Genomic DNA, 21,797 nt, shown 5'->3' on the forward strand with positions numbered 1-21,797 from the left:
ATCACGAAGGGCTTTTCATCCAGAAAAAAGGAGGTCATTGTCCCACTGTACTCATCCCTCATTAGACCCATTATAGAATACAACGCCCCATTTGGTATGTACCTCTCAAGACATCTGCAACAACTGGAAAGGCCTCAGAAATACCTCACTAAAAGAATCACAGGCCTAAAGCAGATGCCCTACGCTGACCGCCTTAAAAAACTCCAGCTATACTCTGTCGCATATCGTCTACTCAGAGGCGATCTCTGCTTAACATACAAGGCCATGTCAAACCCAGAGCTGTTGGACATGCTACACTTAAAGAAATACCAATCCCTCAGAGCTTCACGCTCCAGGGATCTAAACCTTGTCATCTCAATAAACAAAACATGCTGGAGGGATAGGTTCCTGACCCAGAGACTCCCCAGACTCTGGAATAGATTGCCCATACATGTCAAGCAGAGTGCCTCTTTGGACCTCTTCAAGAGGAAACTTGATGATTGGATGGTAGAAAGGAAATTCACCCCAGGGATCACGTCAGTTGCCCTGCTAGACAGGGGTCCAGGAAAGTAAATAATGTGGGAAGAAATAGCCAGGGAATTGTTATGGCTAGGCTTGTATAAGCCCTAGGGCTGATAGCCTAGTACCAACCTATGAACCTATGAACCTATAAGGGGTGGTATCGGCTCCGAAGCTACAACACTCACGGCTCCGAGCTCTGTAAGAGAGTCGAAGGAGGAATGTTAGGTTGATGTGAAATAGCTACAGTCTGTTGAGACGGGCTATGGAGCATTTGGGCCAATGCCTGAGACTTTAATAGTCTACTCACCACTCTCTCGAGGTCATGATCAGACAGCCTGGATGACCGAGAAGAACGGCTCTGATGGCTCCGCTCCGAGAGCAGGGGTGATCTCGGAGCCGAATGTATCGATTCCAATGAGGGGGATCAAGATCTCTTTTTAGAGATAGGTGGAGCCGAAGGAGCCGAAGATACGTCGGCTCCAGCCAGAGCCGACACTGAGTGTCCAGATCTGGCAGTATCGGCGCCGGATGGAGCCGATACTGTGACTTCTAAAATGGAAGGATCGGCTCCAGCTGGAGCCGATCTCGACACTAAAGAAGCAGAACCAGTAGCCGACGGCTTGGGACTTGCAGCCGAAGGCTTGACAGGTTTCGAGGGCTTCCCCGGAGCCGACTTAGTCGGGGAGCTCTCAGACTTTAATAAGCCCCTCAATATTAATTTATTTCTGCGCTCCTGCAGGACTCTTGGGCTGAAGGCATGACAGATAGCACAAGAGTCCTGCAGGTGCAGAGGTCCCAGGCAGTAAACACAAGAAGTGTGACCGTCTGTCAGAGACATCTTCTGACAGCACGAGTCACACTTCTTGAAGCCTAAGACCTTTGTGTCCTTCGACATAACTGTGTCGAGGAAACACAAGTGACAAAGAAAACACAGACACACACACACAAAAAACATCCAATCCAATAATCTAAACTAAACAGGGATATAACACACTCAAACACACACAGAATCCCTGACAGGAAAAATTTAGGAAAGGGGAAGGCCTAAGGCCTAACCTAGGGAAGGGGATAAATAACCCGAAAAAAAGGGAACACTAACGGGAATAGGGTTAAAATAAACGTTAAGGTTCACAAAACAACTAAGATTATGAAATTTAAAAGGGATGAGACGAAAAGTCTTAATATGAAGAAAACTTACCTAGAGCTGGTAAAAGAGGCACCTCGTAAGCGAAGCGGCAAACGAGATCTGGGTAGTCTCCGCCTTGCATCATGGGATATAGGGTTGCCTCGAGCTGATAAAATTAGCTCTCAAGCTTAGTAAGTGCTGAGTCGGAGCAGAGGATCGGCTCCGAACCCATCCAGCAAGAATGAAGGCGAGATTGACAACTTAACATCAGTTATGAAACACTTGAGAAAGAGATTTTGAGTTAAACAATTTAGAATATCAGTACATCATCTCCAAATTTCTGGGTTAGTAGAATGGTTCAAATGAATCCTGAAATCAGTGTTGAAGAAGGTATCTAAGAAAGACAGAAAGAACTGGGACCAACTGTTACCTTACTTAATGTTTTTGATTTTAGCGGTACCACAGGCATTGATAGGATTTAGTCCTTATAAATTACTATACTGGAAAAGGTCACAAGGACTTTCAAATATAGTACAGGAAATGTGAGAAAAAGAAAGGACACCTTTTTCACATGCCATTGGATACTACACAGACTTTCGGGAGAAAATGAAGACTGTAATGCTAGCTGTACAAAAACAAATGGAAAGCACTCAAGAGAGCCATTGGGGAATTCATAATAGGAATGCTTGAATTAGAGACTTTCAAATGGGGACCATGCACTGTTTCAGATCCCCACATCCAAAAACAAGCTCCTTTCAAGTGGCAAGGGCCCTTTGAAATCATGGAGTGAAAAACTGAGGTAAACTATATAGTTAGGCAACAGAGATGAAGCTGTATTATGCAAATCTAGCATGTAAAACTTATGAAACCCTGGGGAAAGGTACAAGTAAGCTTGTTGGATATGTTTTTTGAAGGTGGGAGAATAAGAAAGAAAACTGTGCACCTTTCATCCCTCCAACTGGTAGTAGATAAAGCTCTAAGATCCAAACACAAGAAGTTCAAGTGCAGAATAAGGGGGTGCTGCATTCCTGAGTGTATTGTCCTGAGGAAGAGACATTCAACAAACCATCCATCTGCTTGAGTTGTGTGGTAGCTCAGGTAGATGTAAAAGATCTCATGATGTCCACTGAAAAAAATAAGGGTCCTTTATTACAACCATTTCAATTTACATATAATAAAATTGATACCCCTCTTCATACATATTAACGCTTTAAAGGAAAACTTTTACAACAACCATCATTTACATAAATAAATAGCTGACCTTAAAACTATGTTTTAAAATATTTTAAATATTTCATTTCTTATAAATTAAAAAGCTTTTTACCTTTCCCATGATTTCCTTTTCATTCCAACTATTGCAGAATAAAATTTATTTCATTCTGATTTGCCATAATTGATAACACATGCAATACATATTTTATTATGACCATTTCAATTTGCATACAATAGAAGTGATAAACTCATCTTCATACATTTTAACACTTCAAAAGAACACTTTTACAACAATCCTTATTCACATAAATAAACAATACATATTCTATTTCTTATTTATTAAAAAAAATATCTTTTCCATGCCTTCCTTCTCAATTCAACTATTGATGAATAAAATTTCTTTCATTCTAGTTTGCCATATTTGATAAACACATGCAATATGAATTTTAACTCTTATCAACAAATGTATGCTTTCTTCCATATGTTGTATTTAATATTTTACCTTAAATGAAGACAAGACACTTCTTCCTCTCTTTCAGTAGTATTTATTACACACGTGTGGGAGCCTCATGGAAAGTATCAGGGAGACTCCCCGAACAAAGGAATGCATAAGCTTATATGCTGGTGATATTGCTGACAGTACAAAAATATAAACTAGACCAATTAAAATAGTACAAAAGACAATTAGCCAATCAATGGTTTACCCATAGGCTTAAAGCAGTACACATTACTACATCTCTAGACAGAGAAAGAAAATTGGATATACGTCCATATAAGGCACATTTCCTGCTTTCAAACAGGCTCTTGTTTTTCAATACTTTTCTACTATTCACAGTTTACTCAAAGTCCATAGTACAAAGTTCATCTCGATACATACAGGTTTTCACATACTCAATCTCGTTGAACACATGCTTTGACCATTCATATTCTACAATCCCCCATTTGATGCTGTGTAAGCATCACCATTTAGTCTATCATACATTTGCCCTAAGTCTAACATAACCATGTGGCTAGTTCCTTCAACATTGTCACATATTTTTATTTCATCATCCATATTCATAACTGCAGGCATATAAAACGTTGGCACCTTTTTATTAGTCTTAAAAGACATTAATTTCAAAATCAATGCTTTGATTAAAAACACAACAAGAAATGCAATGAGAGCTAATACTATGATTAATAAAATTAACTTCAAAAGTCCACGTTGAGTTATCGGCCTCCTTGGCCTTAGAGAGTTCAGAGACTCTCTGAATGAGTTTGAGATGACTTTCAATTTCATGCTGATTGTCAGGAATAAACGTACAGCACTCCTCCTGGATTAAAGTGCAAGTTCCACCTTTCACTGCTAGGGTGAAATCGAGAGCCATGCGGTTTTGGAGGACTACAGCTCTCATAGCAGTCGGTTCATCAGTCACTAGTTCTAAAGCAGAAAATGTGGCATTGCTTAATACTTCAAGCAATTTAGACAGTTTTCTCAGTTCCCACACTGATTTTGCTGCTCCGTATGCTGGAATTATACCAGCTCACGATATGACGTCATCACCCAAATCCACATGAGACAGTCCTTTGGTGCCAGCATGAGCTAAGTTACGATGATAAATCCATGGCACATCAATTTGGCCTAACGGATTGGCAGGCCTTTTAACCTCTCACACATTCCAAATTTTTCCTTGAGGTAAAGCAGATGTATGTCGGATGGCTGGGACTAAATAACCATAATAACAGCTACCAGACCAGTTTTCTAGTAGCCATTTATAGGCTTTTATTCTGCATATAAAATAACAGTCCTGCACCAGTGTGGTAACATTTGAAGAATGGTCACTGCCTGTAGTTATGCCGTGAAATATGGCAAGAAATGCAATATTATGAGAATCAAGTAATGAGGCATTTTTCAATGTTGGCTGAATGGCATCAAATGAAACTCAACAGCCTGAGGCTATGCGTTTTCCTTCTGTATAATTGCACTGGTATTCGATTGTTGTGTTGCAGATACTTTGTCCCATTTTTCGAGTACAGTGATGTTGACGAGTAATTTCATTGGAAACACAGAGTGCCATTGCGATGGAGAGAAAGTTGTAATGCAATAGATTTACTGGATGTAATGTTAGCAGTGTTGTCGAGTAAACTAGTCCATGTATCAATGATACTTAGTGGAGCCACAGCCAATGACAATCCCCCATGTACGGAGGGAATGGAAGTGCAGATCCAACAGTTAGAGACGGTAAATGTAGAAGCATAAACATATTTGATGGCTTGATAGATGTTGAAAGGTGGGTGCCAAATAGCTCGCTTGGTGTGATGCATCGATGGAGCAGGAAATAAAAATGGCCACAGCAAAAATAACAGTACAACAAGAATGACCACCAAAATGATTGTCCAATAATTTTGTGGAAATGGTGGTTGAATCTGTGTAGTGTCAGAAGTTTGGAGTTTTCCAAAAGGGTATATGTTAGGCATTTTCAGGAACTGGAACAGTTCTACTGCGAGTACGAGTAGCAATGGGAGGAGACTCTGGAATTGAAAAAGGTAAAGGCTGTTGATCTTCAGACGGCACAACTTTTTTGATGTGTGAAATGTAGATCCAAGTTGGAGATCCTGCAGTCGCACAGCAGATGACATTGTTAGAAAAACTAGAAAGGGCTCCTTCCAGCGTGACTGGAGTGCTGTTTTTCTAGAGAAGGATTTAACATAGAACCAATCCTCCAGTTGCCAAGCGGATGCTAGAAAAGGATCAGGAAGATGTTGAGTGGCTGCTACTTGTCGGTGGTGAAACTGTAGGAAAGAAACAAGAGATTTGCAGTACAAATTAATATCAATATCAAATGCATCATATTCAGAAAAGGGTGGTTTTGGTGTCATGGGCATAAGCAGAGGGTGACCCATGAGAATTTCATGTGGAGAAAGACCCTTAGTAGGATGCAGTTGTGACCGCACAGAAAGTAAGGCTAGTGGTAAGGCCTGCACCCAAGTTAAGCCTGTTTCTGAAGTGACTTTAGCAAGTCTTGTTTTTAATGTTTGATTCATGCGTTCAGTAATAACTGATGCATGTGGTCTATATGGACAATGAAATTTCAAAGTAATGCCTAGCATTATACACAATGATTCAACTAACTTAGCAGTAAAATGCATTCCACGGTCAGAATATATTTGACAAGGAACACCAAAACGAGGTATCAATTCATAACACAATTTTTTTGCAACTGAAATAGCATCATTTTTAGCACAGGGGTAGGCTTCCAACCACCCCAAAAATATATCAACAGTCAAAACATATTTAAACCTTGCACAAGGTGGGAGTTCAATAAAGTCCCATTGTAAAGCACAAAATGGTCCCATTAATTTTGGCACAGGTTGAGTGGGAGCCAGACTGCCCTTTTAAATATTATGCTGTAAACAAATGGAGCACGTGCTCAAAAAATGTTGCACAGAAGCAGAAAGTCCTGGGGCAAACCAATCCTTCTGGATTTGTTTGATTAATGCTTGCACCCCTACATGAGCTGGCAAATGATATGCTTTTATAAGAGAATTTAACATAGAGGTAGGGCAAATTAATCTGCCATCAGGATGCTGCCAAATTGAATCAGAGCATTGGAAACAATTGTGGGCCAGCCATGTTTTTCTTTCTGATTCCGATGCTTCACCCTGTACAGCTTTCAATACAGTCGTGTCAAAAGTAATCGTTTGTAAAATAGGCTGCAGATATTTTCCCTGAACAGTATGCGAAAGAGCAGCCTGCTTGGCAGCCCAGTCAGCTAAATTATTTCCCTTAGCTACTAGGGAGTTGTTAGACTGGTGAGCTGCACATTTGACAACAGCAGTTTTGGAAGGTAATAATAAATCCTGTAAGAGGTGATCAATATACAGGTAATTTTTAATCAGTGCCCCAGAGGATGTCAAAAACCTCCTTTCCTTCCACAGAGTACCAAAATCATGAACAACACCATGGACATATGGTAAATCAGTATAAATAATAACAGATCTGTCTTTGGCCATTTTACATGCATGCGAAAGTGCCACTAATTCCGCGGCTTGTGCAGAAGTGCCGGGTGGTAATTGTCCAGTTTGTAAAACCTCAGATGGCGAGCACACTGACTAAGCAGCCTGGAGTTCACCAAAATTATTTCGTAAACAGGATACATCTACAAAATAACTAAATCAGGATTAAGCAAAGGACCATCTTGCAAATCTAATCTAGGAGAAAGAACAGTGTTAACTACAAGCACACAGTCATGTGGTTCGCCCTTGTCACTAGTTGGAATTAATAAAGCAGGGTTTAGTGGTGGGCAACGTGTAATTTGAACAGCGGCATTACTTAATAAACTTAACTCATATTTAGTTAGGCGAGCATTAGAAAGATATTGAGTTTTTGTGTTTAAAAGTAATGCTTGTACCGCATGAGGTACTGCTAGTATAGTGTCATATCCTAATGTCAATGGTGATGCCACATCAATCAAAACAGCAGCAGCTGCCACTGCTCGTAAACACGGTGGGTAGCCAGAAGCAACAGGGTCTAACTGAGTACTGTAATATGCTATAGTTGATAGCCTCCTGTGAGCGCTTGCACTAGCAGGCCCAGGGCAGTTTTATTTCTTTCACAACAGAAAAAAATAAAGGATTTAGAATAATCTGGGAGCCCCAGGGCAGGTGGGTTTATCAATGCTGTTTTAATAGCCTGAAAGGCGTTTTCATGCTCAGGGGACCAAGGCAGAGGGTCTGTGATCTCCTTTTTTAGAAGCTGTAACAGAGGGGCCGAATTTTCTGAAAAATTGGGCACCCACTGTTTACAATAACCTGCTAGGCCAAGAAATCCCCTGTGTTGTCTCTGAGTTACAGGGCAGGGGGCAGTCTGGATGGAGGTAATTCTACTTGGAAGTATTTGATGTGAACCCATAGAAATGATGTGTCCCAGGTATTGTACTTTTTCTTGACAGAACTGTAGTTTAGATTTATTTACCTTAAAACCTCATTTGGCTAAAAACATTAAAACTAAAAGTGAGTCCTCTATACAAGACTTGGTATCTTGTGAAGCTATAAGAATATCATCGACATATTGGACCAATACTGAACGTGGTGGTAATTGTAAATCCTGCAATTGTCTGTGCATCTCTCTAGAGAACAGGGGTGGAGATTCTACATATCCTTGGGGTAGTCAGGTCCAAGTATACTGTTGGCCTTTATAAGTGAATGCAAACAAATACTGACTATCTGAATGAACTGGGATAGAAAAGAAAGCTGATGAGATATCTATAACCGTAAAACAATGTGCTGTAGGTGGGATACAGCTTAAAATCGTAGCTGGGTTTGGTACGATTGGAAAAACAGGCAAGGCAGCTTTATTGACTTCTCGCAAGTCTTGCACAAATCTGTAAGCTTGTTTACCAGGTTTCTTTACCGGTAGAATTGGAGTATTACATGGACTTGTTGTAGGCACTATAATTCCTTGTTGTACCAGGGCAGAAATGAAGGGGGCAATACCAGATGTGGCCTCCACCGTCAAAGGGTACTGTGGTGCCTGAGGTAACTTTGCTCCGGGTTATAAGGTTATTTTAACAGGAGTGGCTGAAATTAGAAACCCAACATCATTATCATGAGTGGTCCATAGATGAGAGGGTAATGAGGTTAAATGCTTATTCTTATCAAGGTCGGACTGCATACACATTGTTTGCAGAGTGATGGTTTCATCTAAAGTAGCCAAAATACTATCTTGTTTATCTGAAGGTACTTGTAAATATACTTCTTCAGTGGTGCAGAAGATAAAGCCAGACAGGCAAGATTACATTGGTTTGGACATGTGCTGAGGAGGGATGCAGAGTATGTTGGGAAAAAGATGCTAAGGATGAAGCTGCCATGTAACAGGAAAAGAGGAAGTCCTAAGATAAGGTTTATGGATGTGGTGAGAGAGGACATGAAGGCAGTTGGTGTGACAGAGCAAAATGCAGAAGACAGGAAGAAATGGAAACAGTTGATCTGCTGTGGCAACCCTCATTATCTCTGTGTGCATCGTATTTTGGAATCGGAGTAGGGACATTGGCATGGTCACAAATCTGTTTCATCAGATCAGCCGGTATTGCGTACTGAAGAACTGCCCTAACTTCTTCTATCGTAGGATTTTGTAAACAAATATGTTCCGCCAGCAAACGCTGGAACTAAACTGGAATAGTACGAATAGGCGGTAGCGATTTAGTAATGGCTTGAAAATCAACTGTCGACCACGCCCTAGGTACTACAATGGTTGGTGGTTCCTGTGCACTTCTAGCATGAGCTGGGTTAGGTACCTCCCTTAAAGGTAACGGTCTATCGTTGTCTGACAACTCCGATCCTGTACCTGGATTAAATTTATCTAGTCCAAAATACCCATCCTTACTGTCAATTATAGCGGGGAACTGGCCAAAATGCCTTCACCGGTGCAAATGCCACTTCCCTTTACCTTTATAATAGGGTTTAGCTTTAAAATACATTACAGCTTTTGCTTCTTTATGAGTCTTACTACGAGCTTTTGGTCCCTTTTTTCTATTGCTTGTGTCTGGATCAGATTCACTAGAGTGACTGTCCACAGCTTGTTCTCTTTCCGTAGGGGTGGAATCTTTAGTGGTGGTGTCTGGCTGCTGTGCTTCCGCTCCTTGTTGAATGAGGGGGGCTGATACTGCGGGGGTGCAATCGGTGCTGCAGTCAGTGGTGGGGGAAGCCAAGCATTATCGTCTTCCGACGATTCAGTTATCTGTAATTTAGCTAATTCCTTCACAGGATAAAGCCCCTTAAAGGGTGGGTCCTTCAACCATTTACTGTTTACTATATCTAAATTACTAGCAGTTTGTTGTAATTCCCTCAGTTGCTCTTTTAATTTCTGCTGATTATCTTTTAAACTACTAATAACTGAATCCTTTTCTCTTTCTTTCACCTCTGTCATCCAATCATTAAATGCTTCCCAGCACAACCCTGGTATTCTTCTCCCTTTTCTCTTTAATTTCCCTTGGAGGTTAAGCAAAATATTTTTATTAAAACTACCATTTTCTGGAAAGGCGAGTTTACCATCGCCCTCAGTGAGGGTGGCCCACTGACTTATAAACATACAGCTGCCCCGGGACACACAAAAATACATATAACCAGCTGGTGTACCTCGTTCTGGCTCTTTTATGGTTCCCACACTCACTCCCATTTTCACACGATAAGCTATTCTGTATTTTACAGATGTAGCTGTGACGTTTTGTAAATGTTGTTTTCCCCACTCTCATGCCTCCTTTCACTCTTATGTCGCCAGTGTTTCATTTTAACCAACTCTCATACTGCACAATCAATAGCAGGAAGAGAAGAGAAAAAAATGCATGCCACTTACCTCAAAACAACTGAATGAGAGGAATTATTACATTTCTATAAAATTATCGATACCAAATTTTTAAAGCAGGCAAGTACAGGAAATGAAAGAAACACTGCCAGAACAGAAAATTCTGTCATGGGCCCCTTTACTAGCAGTTCTTCATTCAATCCCCAAGCACCGCAGCCGTTATCAATTCAGATCCGAGTAAACGGCACCAATTGTTGTATTTAATATTTTACCTTAAATGAAGACAAAACAATTCTTCCTCTCTTTCAGTGGCATTTATTACACACATGTGGGAGCCTCATGGAAAGTACCAGGGAGACTCCCCAAACAAAGGAATGCATAAGCTTATATGCTGGTGATACTGCTGACAGTACAAAAATATAAACTAGACCAATTAAAATAGTACAAAAGACAATTAACCAATCAGTGGTTTAACTGTAGGCTTAAAGCAGTTCACATTACTACATCTCTAGGCAGAGAAAGAAAATCGGATATACTTCCATATAAGGCACATTTCCTGCTTTTAAACAGGCTCTTGTTTTTCAGTACTTTTCCACTATTTACAGTTTACTCAAAGTTCGTAGTACAAAGTTCATCTCGATACATACAGGTTTTCACATACTCAATCTCCTTGAACACATGCTTTGACCATTCATATTCTACAATCCCCCATTTGATGCTGTGTAAGCATCACCATTTAGTCTATCATACATTTGCCCTAAGTCTAACTTAACCATGTGGCTAGTTCCTTCAATATCGTCACATATTTTTATTTCATCATCCATATACATAACTGCAGGCATATAAAACTTTGGCACCTTTTTAGTAGTCTTAAAAGTCATTAATTTCAAAATCAATGCTTTGATTAAAAACACAACAAGAAAAGCAATGAGAGCTAATACTACGATTAATAAAATTAACTTCAAAACTCCACGTTGAGTTATCGGCCTCCTTGGCCTTAGAGAGGTCAGAGACTCTCTGAATGAGTTTGAGATGACATTCAATTTCGTGCTGATTGCCAGGAATAAACGTACAGCACCCCTCCTGGATTAAAGCTCAAGTTCTGCCTTTCACCGCTAGGGTGAAATCGAGAGCCATATGGTTTTGGAGGACTACAGCTCTCATAGCAGTCAGTTCATTGGTCACTAGTTCTAAAGCAGAAAATGTGGCATTGCTTAATACTTCAAGCAATTTAGACAGTTTTCTCAGTTCCCACATTGATTTTGCTGCTCCATATGCTGGAATTATACCATCCCATGATATGACGTCATCACCCAAGTCCATATGAGACAGTCCTTTGGTGCCAGCATGAGCTAAGTCATGATGATAAATCCATGACGCATCAATTTGGCCTAATGGATTGGCAGGCTTTTTAACCTCTCGGACATTCCGAATTTTTCTTTAAGGTAAAGCAGATGTATGTCGGATGGCTGGGACTAAATAACCTAAGAAACAGCTACCAGACCAGTTTTCCAGTAGCCATTTATATAAAATAACAGTTCTGCACCAGGGTGGTAACATTTGAAGAATGGTCACTGCCCATAGTTATGCCATGGAATATGGCAAGAAATACAATATTACGAGAATCAAGTAATGAGGCATTTTTCAATGTTGGCTGAATGGCATCAAATGAAACTCAACAGCCCGAGGCTATGCGTTTTCCTTCTGAATAATTGCACTGGTATTCGATTGTTGTGTTGCAGATACTTTGTCCCATTTTTCGAGTCCAGTGATGTTAACTTGAGTAATTTCGTTGGAAACACAAAGTGCCATTGCGATGGAGAGAAAGTTGTAATGCAATAGATTTACTGGATGTAATGTTAGCAGTGTTGTTGAGTAAACTAGTCCATGTATCAATGGTACTTAGTGGAGCCACAGCCAATGACAACCCCCCATGTACGGAGGGAATGGAAGTGCAGATCCAACAGTTAGAAATGTTAAATGTAGAAGTAGAAGCATAAACATATTTGATGGCTTGATAGGTGTTGAAAGGTGGGTGCCAAACAGCTCGCTTGGTGTGATGCGTCGATGGAGCATGAAATAAAAATGGCCACAGCAAAAATAACAGTACAACAAGAATGACCACCAAAATTACTGTCCAATATTTTTGTGGAAATGGTGGTGGAGTCTGCGTAGTGTCAGAAGTTTGGAGTTTTCCAAAAGGGTATATGTTAGGCATTTTCAGGTACTGGAACAGTTCTACTGCGTGTACGAGTAGCAATGGGAGGAGAATCTGGAATCGAAAAAGGTAAAGGCTGTTGATCTTCAGACGGCAAAACTTTTTTGACGTGTGAAATATGGATGCAAGTTGGAGATCCCTGCAGTCGCACAGCATTGTTAGAAAAACCAGGAAGGGCCCCTTCCGGCGCAACTGGAGCGCTGTTTTTCTAGAGAAGGATTTAACGTAGATCCAATCCCCCGGTTGCCAAGCGGATGCTAGAAAAGGATCAGGAAGATGTTGAGCGGCTGCTACTTGGTGGTGGTGAAACTGTAGGAAAGAAACAAGAGATTTGCAGTACAAAAGAATATCAACATCAAATGCATCATATTCAGAAAAGGGTGGTGGTGGTGTCATGGCCATATGCAGAGGGTGACCCATGAGAATTTCATGCGGAGAAAGTCGAGTGAGGGTGGCCCACTGACTTATAAACATACAGCTGCCCCGGGACACACAAAAATACATATAACCAGCTGGTGTACCTCTTTCTGGCTCTTTTATGGTTCCCACACTCACTCCCATTTTCACACAATAAGCTATTCTGTATTTTACAGATCTAGCTGCGACGTTTTGTAAATGTCGTTTTCCCCACTCTCATACCTCCTTTCACTCTTATGTCGCCAGTGTTTCATTTTAACCCACTCTCATACTGCACAATCAACAGCAGGAAGAGAAGAGAAAAAAATGCATGCCACTTACCTCAAAACAACTGAATGAGAGGAATTATTACATTTCTATAAAATTATCGATACCAAATTTTTAAAGCAGGCAAGTACAGGAAATGAAAGAAACACTGCCAGAACAGAAAATTCTGTCATGGGCCCCTTTACTAGCAGTACTTCGTTCAATCCCCAAGTATCGCAGCCGTTATCAATTCAGATCCAATTAAACGGCACCAATTGTTGTATTTAATATTTTACCTTAAATGAAGACAAAACAATTCTTCCTCTCTTTCAGTGGCATTTATTACACACGTGTGGGAGCCTCATGGAAAGTACCAGGGAGACTCCCCAAACAAAGGAATGCATAAGCTTATATTTTGGTGATATTGCTGACAGTACAAAAATATAAACTAGACCAATTAAAATAGTACAAAAGACAATTAACCAATCAGTGGTTTAACTGTAGGCGTAAAGCAGTTCACATTACTACATCTCTAGGCAGAGAAAGAAAATCGGATATACTTCCATATAAGGCACATTTCCTGCTTTTAAACAGGCTCTTGTTTTTCAGTAATTTTCCACTATTTACAGTTTACTCAAAGTTCGTAGTACAAAGTTCATCTCGATACATACAGGTTTTCACATACTCAATCTCCTTGAACAAATGCTGACAGACCATGAGACACCACAGATGTAAACAGTTATGAAACACTTGTGAAAGAGATTCTGGGTTAAACAATTTAGAATATCAGTACATCATCTCCAAATTTCTGGGTTAGTAGAATAGTTCAAATGAACCCTGTAATCAGTGTTGAACAAGGTATCTGAGAAAGACAGAAAGAACTGGGACCAACTGTTACCTTACTTAATGTTTTTGATTTTAGTGGTACCACAGGCATTGATAGGATTTAGTCCTTTTAAATTACTATACTGGAAAAGGTCCCAAGGGCTTTCAAATATAGTAAAGGAAATGTGTGAAGAAGAATGGACACCTTTTTCACATGCCATTGGATACTACACAGACTTTTGGGAGAAAATGAAGACTGTAATGCTAGCTGTACAAAAACACATGGAAAGCACTCAAGAGAGCCAATGGGGAATTTATAATAGGAATGCTTGAATTAGCGACTTTCAGATGGGGACCATGCACTGTTTCAGATCCCCACATCCAAAAATAAGTTCCTTTCAAAGTGGCAAGGGCCCTTTAAAATCATGGAGTGAAAAACTGAGGTAAACTATATAGTTAGGCAACAGAGATGAAGCTGTAGTATGCAAATCTATCATGTAAAACTTATGAAACCCTGGGGAAAGCTGCAAGTAAGCTTGTTGGATATGTTTTTTGAAGGTGGGAGAATAAGAAAGAAAACTGTGCACCTTTCATCCCTCCAACTGGTAGTAGATAAAGCTCTAAGATCCAAACACAAGAAGTTCAAGTGCAGAATAAGGGGGTGCTGCATTCCTGAGTGTATTGTCCTGAGGAAGAGACATTCAACAAAGCACCCATCTGCTTGAGTTGAGTGGTAGCTCAGGTAGATGTAAAAGATCTCATGGTGCCTATTGAAAAGAATAAGGGTCCTTTATTTCAACCATTTCAATTTACATATAATAAAATTGATACACCCCTCTTCATACATATTAATGCTTTAAAGGAAAACTTTTACAACAACCACCATTTACATAAATAAATAATTGACCTTAAAACTCATTACTTAAAATGTTTTAAGATATTTTAAATATTCCATTTCTTATAAATTAAAAAGCTTTTACCTTTCCCATGATTTCCTTCTCATTCCAACTATTGCTGAATAAAATGTATTTCATTCTGATTTGCCATATTTGATAAACACATGCAATACATATTTTATTATGACCATTTCAATTTGCATACAATAGAACTGATAAACTCATCTTCATACATTTTAACACTTCAAAAGAAAACTTTTGCAACAATCCTTATTTACATAAATAAACAATACATATTCTATTTCTTATTTATTAAAAAAATATCTTTTCCATGCCTTCCTTCTCATTTCAACTATTGTTGAATAAAATTTCTTTCATTCTAGTTTGTCATATTTGATAAACACATGCAATATGAATTTTAACTCTTATCAACAAATTTATGTTTTCTTCCATACCACCCATAACTAATATTCTCCATCTTTATATTTTTCACCCATTCCTATTCAGCATACTTTGCTAACTTCCCCTATATTTTTTTAATTATCTTACATTCCAAGACTACATATTCAGTAGATTCTAACTCCTTACATTCTAAATACCTTTTATATTCTATTGCTTTACATTTCACCTATCCTTTAACTGGCAACTATTTAATCATATCTCCATAAAAATCCTGCCCCTCTGACCATTCTTTAGAAAGTTTTCTTTTTCCCTAATAATTTCTTTTACTTCTGCATCAAAATTCCCTCATGAATACACATAACACATTTTTCAATAATATCTTCATACGAATCTTCTCTTTTATCTTCTATATCTTAATATCTACTTTCCACCAAATAGTAGTCTTCCTTAATTCTTTACCTTCCCATTCCATTTTTTCATTTTCATTTCTATTTTCATTTATAAGATCACAAAAGGCCTTATAATCATCTTATATAATTTTCCCTATGATTTTTCTTCTTTAATTCTTTCTTTCAAAATATTATGTAAAAATAAAGTTGCTAAAAATAAATTTCAATTCTTTAATCCTAACCCCCCATACTCTACCTTGTTATATATTACACTTTTTATCAGATTTAAACATGAACCCAAAATGAAATAAAAAAAATCTAAAATCACTCTTTCTGCTTCTTCCAGACATATCACAACAGAACCTACATATACCAATTGTCCTAAAGCATATCCATTTAATAAATGCACTTTCTTTTTAAAACTCTAATTAAAAGTCCTTCATAAATTAATAACTTATTTTATCCCTTCAATCAGATCTATCTGTTATAATTTCATAACTTAATAAGTACCAAAATATACTCCCATTATCTCTTTCTTTGTATTATTAAAACAATGCCTCTTTTTTATTTCTCCAAAATCTCTATCATTTACTATATTACATTTCAAATAAAAAAAAAAAATATAGTAACTTTTCTTCTACTTTAATAATGTATATTATCCATTTTATATTTTTTACTGTTAAATTCACATAATCTGCATAAACAAGCATATTCCCTCTATACCAATATTTGGCTTCGGTGACTTTTTAATATATTACATTAAAATAGCATTCATACTTAATGCAAACAATAAACTACTCATTAGATAACATTGTCTTACTCCTTTCTGTATCATTTTCTCTCAACTTACACTCCTATTCACCATTGCCCCTAGTTATACCTTTGTCATGTGTCTATTTAACCAATCTTAAAGTTTTTTTATCCATTCCATAGCTGTCCAAAATGTTACATAAATGACACCTACTTAAATTATCATATACTTTTCAACATCTGTTCATTTCCTTCCTCTTTTATAAAGCACACTGGCCACAATTCCACTTACACTGAGAGCAGGCTGAAAGTGGGTGTTTTCAAATTTGGTCCTTGTAGTAAGCCTGTTTATAGATAGGCCTTACAGTGAAGTAAGTCACTCACACTGACAGCAGGTCTTTCAGAACCAAGGCAGACATGCACTGACAGCAACTCTTTTGGAATCTGTCCCATTATTTTTTAACTATATTTTTTATAGTAAAGCACTTAAAAAAGGAAATGAGATGGAAGTGATTATTTAATTGTACATTTAAAGAACATGCTACTAAAATGACAGTTGATTTAAATGCAATTGAAAACTTAGTGCTTAAGAGAATTCAATTAAGAAGTAAAAAGGGAAAGAACATTAAAAATCCAACTTAAAGAAGGGGCACAAGAAAAGAAGTTCTGTCTTACCATAACGTTCCATCTGTGTTGTCAGTCTTCATCTATTCTTGAATTGTGGGTGTCTGTTCCAATCCTCTGAACCAATCCAGCTGTTATAAAGCTCACGTCAGCCAAAAAAAATCTCTTGAGCTGCTAGTCTGCCCACAATGCCCCTCTCTACATTACCTCAGATCAACTTTGCTATTATGCAGAAAACAACTGTTAAATAACACAAGACAGAAACCTTGTCCAAGATATCCCTAACCATAAGAACCCAGGAAAGGATGTCATTCCACCAGAAGTCCAAAGGAGGGGGCAGGCAAGAGGGACGGAAGAATAGATGAAGATCAACAACACAGATGGAACGTTATAGTAAGACATAACTTCTTTATCTGATGTTGTCAATCTTTATCTATTCTTGACTTGTGGGATAGAGTCCCCAGCTACCTTAGATCCTGGGTGGTCTCAAAGAAGAATATTCCTGAGAACCATAGAACCAAAAGAGGCTCACCCCCTGAACACCTTATACAATTTGCAATGAGTAATAAAGGTATATGGATTAGCCCATGTTGCAGCTGTGCAAATTTCTGACATGGAGGCTTTGAAGTGAAACACAGCCAATGATGCCACAGATCTGGTAGAATGTGCCTTGGCTAGCAAAGAAAGTTTCATGTTAAGTTTCTTATAAATGAAAGAGATGCAGTTTCTTAACCACTTGGAAAGAGTCACCTTGGATACTGGTTTGCCCAAAGTAGCACTGGAAAAGGACACAAATAATTGATCTGACCATCTAAATTGCTTATTTCTATCAAGGAAGAAATGTAACTACCTGTGCACATCCAAAAGATGCAGGCAGTACTCGCATTTATTTGAAAAATTTGGAAAGAATACAGGCAAGTCTATAGATTTGTTGATATTGGTCGTTGATATCACTTTAGGGAGAAAAGTAGGGTTCATTCTGACAGGCACTCTGTCTCTGTGGAAAACTAAGTACAGAGCTTTGGAGCATAAAGCCTGTAATTCAGAGACTTCCCTCGCTGAAGTGACAGCTATAAGGAACAATGTCTTCCAAGAAGGGAATTTTAAATCACAAGTCATTGTGGGTTCAAATGGAGGTGAAGTAAGCGACTGCAACATAAGAGTTAGCTCCCATACAGGAAGAGGGTTTTTGAAATGAGGCTTTAAGTGCATCATACCCTTTAAAATAACCTTACAAAGTCTGTGAGAAGTTAAAGGTTGATCTCCGATACCATTATGAAAATTTGAAACAGATGCTAGGATAACTTTAACAGTAGAAGCAGAAGCTCCTTTACTAAAGATGGTAGTTAGAAACTCCAGAAGTTTTTCTACCAGCACTGAAAAAGGATCTAGACCATTGTCAGAGGCCCAAATAGAACATTTCTTCCATTTACTAAGGTAGAGACTCCTGGTGGATGGTTTGTAGGATGCCATCAAAATGTGTTGCACGGGCAAAGGGATACCATTATGCCTGGTGACTTCCAGAATTGGAGAAACCAAGCCATCATCTTGAGAGACTGAAAGCTGGGATGTACTAGTCCCTGGGGTGGGACAAGAGATCCAGAACTTGGCCCAAAATCCAAGGGCAGTGTAGAAGATGAGGCCAGAGGAAAGGAAACCATATCTGTCAAAGCCAGTAGGGAGCAATGAGAATCACTTTGCTTCTCAACCGAGCTGCTTTCTTGAGAAAAAGAGGGATCAGAGGGGAAAGGATGAAAGGCATAAAGAAGACCCAGGTGCCAATTGTGGAGAAGAGTGTCCCTGGGGGACTTCCCTTGAGGGGGAATTAGGGCAAAGTAGCTTCTGCACTTGTTGTTCGGGGAGAGACAAACAGGTCACAGCAAGGTTGGCCCCAGTGAAGAAAGATCTCCTTTGCGACTCTGGGGTTCAGAGACCACTCGTGAGGCATGAGGATGCACCTGCTTAGTTTGTCCACAGTCACACTGGAACTCCCCTTCAATGTGCATTGCTATCAGAAAGCAGTTGGAAGTTATAGGCCACTGCCACACTTGACAGGCTTCTCAACACAGTGGGTAGGACTTGATTCACCCCTGTTTGTTGATGTACCAGACTACCAACATGTTTGACTGTAAAGCTATCATCTCTTGAAGTAACACAGAGTGAAATGCTTGCAGCAATAGAAGCACTGCGGTTAACTCCACAACACTGATATGTAAATTGGCCTCAGAGGGGGACCAATCGCCTTGGACTGTCTTGCCAAATAATACCCACCCACCCCATCTGGGAAGCATCCATGGTCACTATGGCCTTGGGCTGAGAGAGAACAAAGAGGCAGCCTAGCAGAATCTCCTCTAAGTGTATCCACCAGGGTAGGTCATTCTTGCAATGACTGGATATGAAAACCAAATGGTTCATGGAATGAGTTAGAATACTCCATTGGTTTGCAAGTAACCACTGTAGAAGTCTCATGTGAAATCTTGCCAATGGAATCAATGTGATTGCAAATGCCATGAAACTCAATGTCTGCAGAATCAGATATGCAGAAATTTTGTTTGAGTGAAGAAGAGGGAGGACCTGAGAATGGATTTTCTGTAGTCTGTGTAGTGGAAGCGATGCTATTCAAGAGACAGTGCTGAGGCGAGCTCCAATAAATTACATGTCCTGAGAAGGGGTTAGCTGGCACTTTGAAAGATTGACCATTATGCCTAACTGAAGGGCTAGTTTTAGAATGTAGTCCATAGTTTGAAGAAGTAGATGCCTGGTGGGAGCAGTCAGAAATCACTCGTTGAAATAAGGAACATGCAGACGCAGATGTCCTGTGACTGCTGCCATATATTTGGTGAACATCCTGGGGACTGCAGTGAGACCAATGGGCAGTACTCTGAATTGGAAATGACTGGTTCCCATTCGGAAGTGGAGAAACTTTCTTGAGCATTTGTCCACCTTTATGTGGTAATACCTGTCTTGAAAGTCAATAGAGCACATCCAATCACCTTTCTCTAAAAAAGGGAGAACTGACTGACCCATGACCATCCAGAATTGTACAGTACTTGTTGGACAAACTTGTTCAGAAGACTGAGATCCACAATTGGCCTCCAGTCCCTCGTTTTCTTTGGCACTAAAAAGAATCTTGAGTAAAAACCAGATCCTAGTTGGTCTAGTGGGACTTCTTGGATGATTCTTTTTTCTAGCAACTTTTGTATTTCTATTACTGCTTGAACTCTCTGGGTGGAACATCAGGGAGTCTTGTTGGGGATCTTGGGTAAAGGGTGAAGGGAATTATATTATCTCTGGAAATAATCCTTAGCACCCAGGCATTTGTGGTTATGCACTGCCAGGCATTTGGAAGGGAAATCTTCCCCCGACTGCTTCCACAGGTAAGCAATCAGGCCCCCCCTTCAGGAGGACTGATAGGGTTGACTACAGAATGAGTCCCTGGAACCCTAATTTTGTGGACCACCCCTGCCTCTGGGATGGTGTCTTCTACTATAACTCCCTCCTCTGCTCCAAGGGGAGTCTGAGACATGTGTGTCCCGGAAAGGCTTCTGGGACTTCTTGAACCACATTTTACCACTCCTTTGATTCCTGAAGTAGAATTGCTGAGGAGAAGAAAAATGTACGCCCACAGCAGACAAAGTCTTTCCATCCTTTTCATACCTGGACAGAGTTTCCTTTTCTTTGGGACCAAACAAAAGGGGCATTAACAAAGGAAGACTAGAATGGTTCCGCAAACATGCACAGGTGCATCCAAGCATGTCTCCAAATTGCAATGCCTGAAGCTGCTGACCTGGTTGCCCCTTCAGCTGCATGCGCAATGAGTCTCATGGACGAATTTGAAAGAGACTCCAGGGTAGCTAGTTGGGATGCCACTTTTTCCTGGACCCCCTCAGTCACAGCTCCCACCAGGGTATCTGACAACTCCTTCACCAGATCCCTCTGCAGACTTGTGAAATGTGCCAAGAAGTTCAAGGACCTGATAGAGAAGGTCAATGATGCATAGACCCATTTTCTAAATCTGTCCATCATCCTGGACTCCCAGTTTGGGAGATGGACAGTATAACTTTCCTCAGCTAGTTCATTTTTCATGGCGACCACTACCACCATGGCATTTACTATCAAGCCCTTAGCCCAATGTGGTTGGTCTTCTGGAGAAGTAAGGATTTTGTCCAGTCTCCGGGGAACTGGTTCCATGGCATCTGGAGCCTCCCAAGCCCACTGAGCAATAAGTTTAATCAAGTCATCAGCAGGCAGGGTCACCCAGGAGATAGATAGATGTGCACCAAAGGGCTACAATACAGATTCCTCCAAGGAAGGGTCATTGGACTTCCAGTCACCCCTCTGTATTAGGATCTCCAGAATGTCTCCAAAGGAGATGTCTTCCATGGGGTGAATGTGGGGAACCCTTCCCTTTATCAAAATCCATGTCCTCTGTGACAGAGTCTTCAGGAGAATCGAGGTGTTTTCTCTTACGCAATCTCTTCTGAGGGGGTTCCTCAGTGGGAGCATCCAAGAAGGACTCGGAAGAGGGAGTGCTTTTAGAAGGCAGGTCTTGTGACCGTGGTGCATGCTGTCCAGTGGTAGAGGTTGGTGGCTGAACTGAAGAACCTGGGGTCACAGGGAAAGATTCCAATATCCCACAGGTCACATGAGATTAGGCAGTGGTTAAAGTCCTTTCCATAGCCTGAAAGGCAGGACCCCCAGGGAGCCTTGCTTGGAAATCGGACCTGGAGTCACACCCCACCCTGAGAGCCCCACCTGACAGACTGAAACTAAGGAAGGGTCCACCACTGACACAGCCAAAAGGGGCATGGTTGGCTCCATGGAAAAAGTTGGAGCTGGCTCGAATCCCCTGGGCCCGATGGCGAAGACATGGTCCCGGGGATCCAACAGTGCCAAAGGCACCAAGGAA

The 21,797-nt window shown here is 40.1% G+C and overlaps 1 protein-coding gene across 5 annotated transcripts in view; it reads right to left on the minus strand.

The window, feature by feature from the left end:
* Positions 1–5,488: 5,488 nt before the first annotated feature.
* Positions 5,489–21,797, minus strand: part of LOC122817012 — a 505,254-nt gene continuing 488,945 nt past the window's right edge. For 3 of the 5 annotated variants that reach the window (XM_044090122.1, XM_044090124.1, XR_006367136.1), the window contains one exon: positions 10,661–12,648. The gene's annotated coding sequence lies outside the window, so the exon portion shown is untranslated. Of the gene's footprint in view, positions 5,612–10,660; positions 12,649–21,797 lie in introns of those variants that run through there. The other 2 variants (XM_044090123.1, XR_006367137.1) reach the window with 1 other exon arrangement.

Source organism: Protopterus annectens, chromosome 12.part0 (assembly GCF_019279795.1).
Source record: "Protopterus annectens isolate FY-2018-M chromosome 12.part0, PAN1.0, whole genome shotgun sequence".
Classification (NCBI taxonomy): Eukaryota; Metazoa; Chordata; order Ceratodontiformes; family Protopteridae; genus Protopterus; species Protopterus annectens.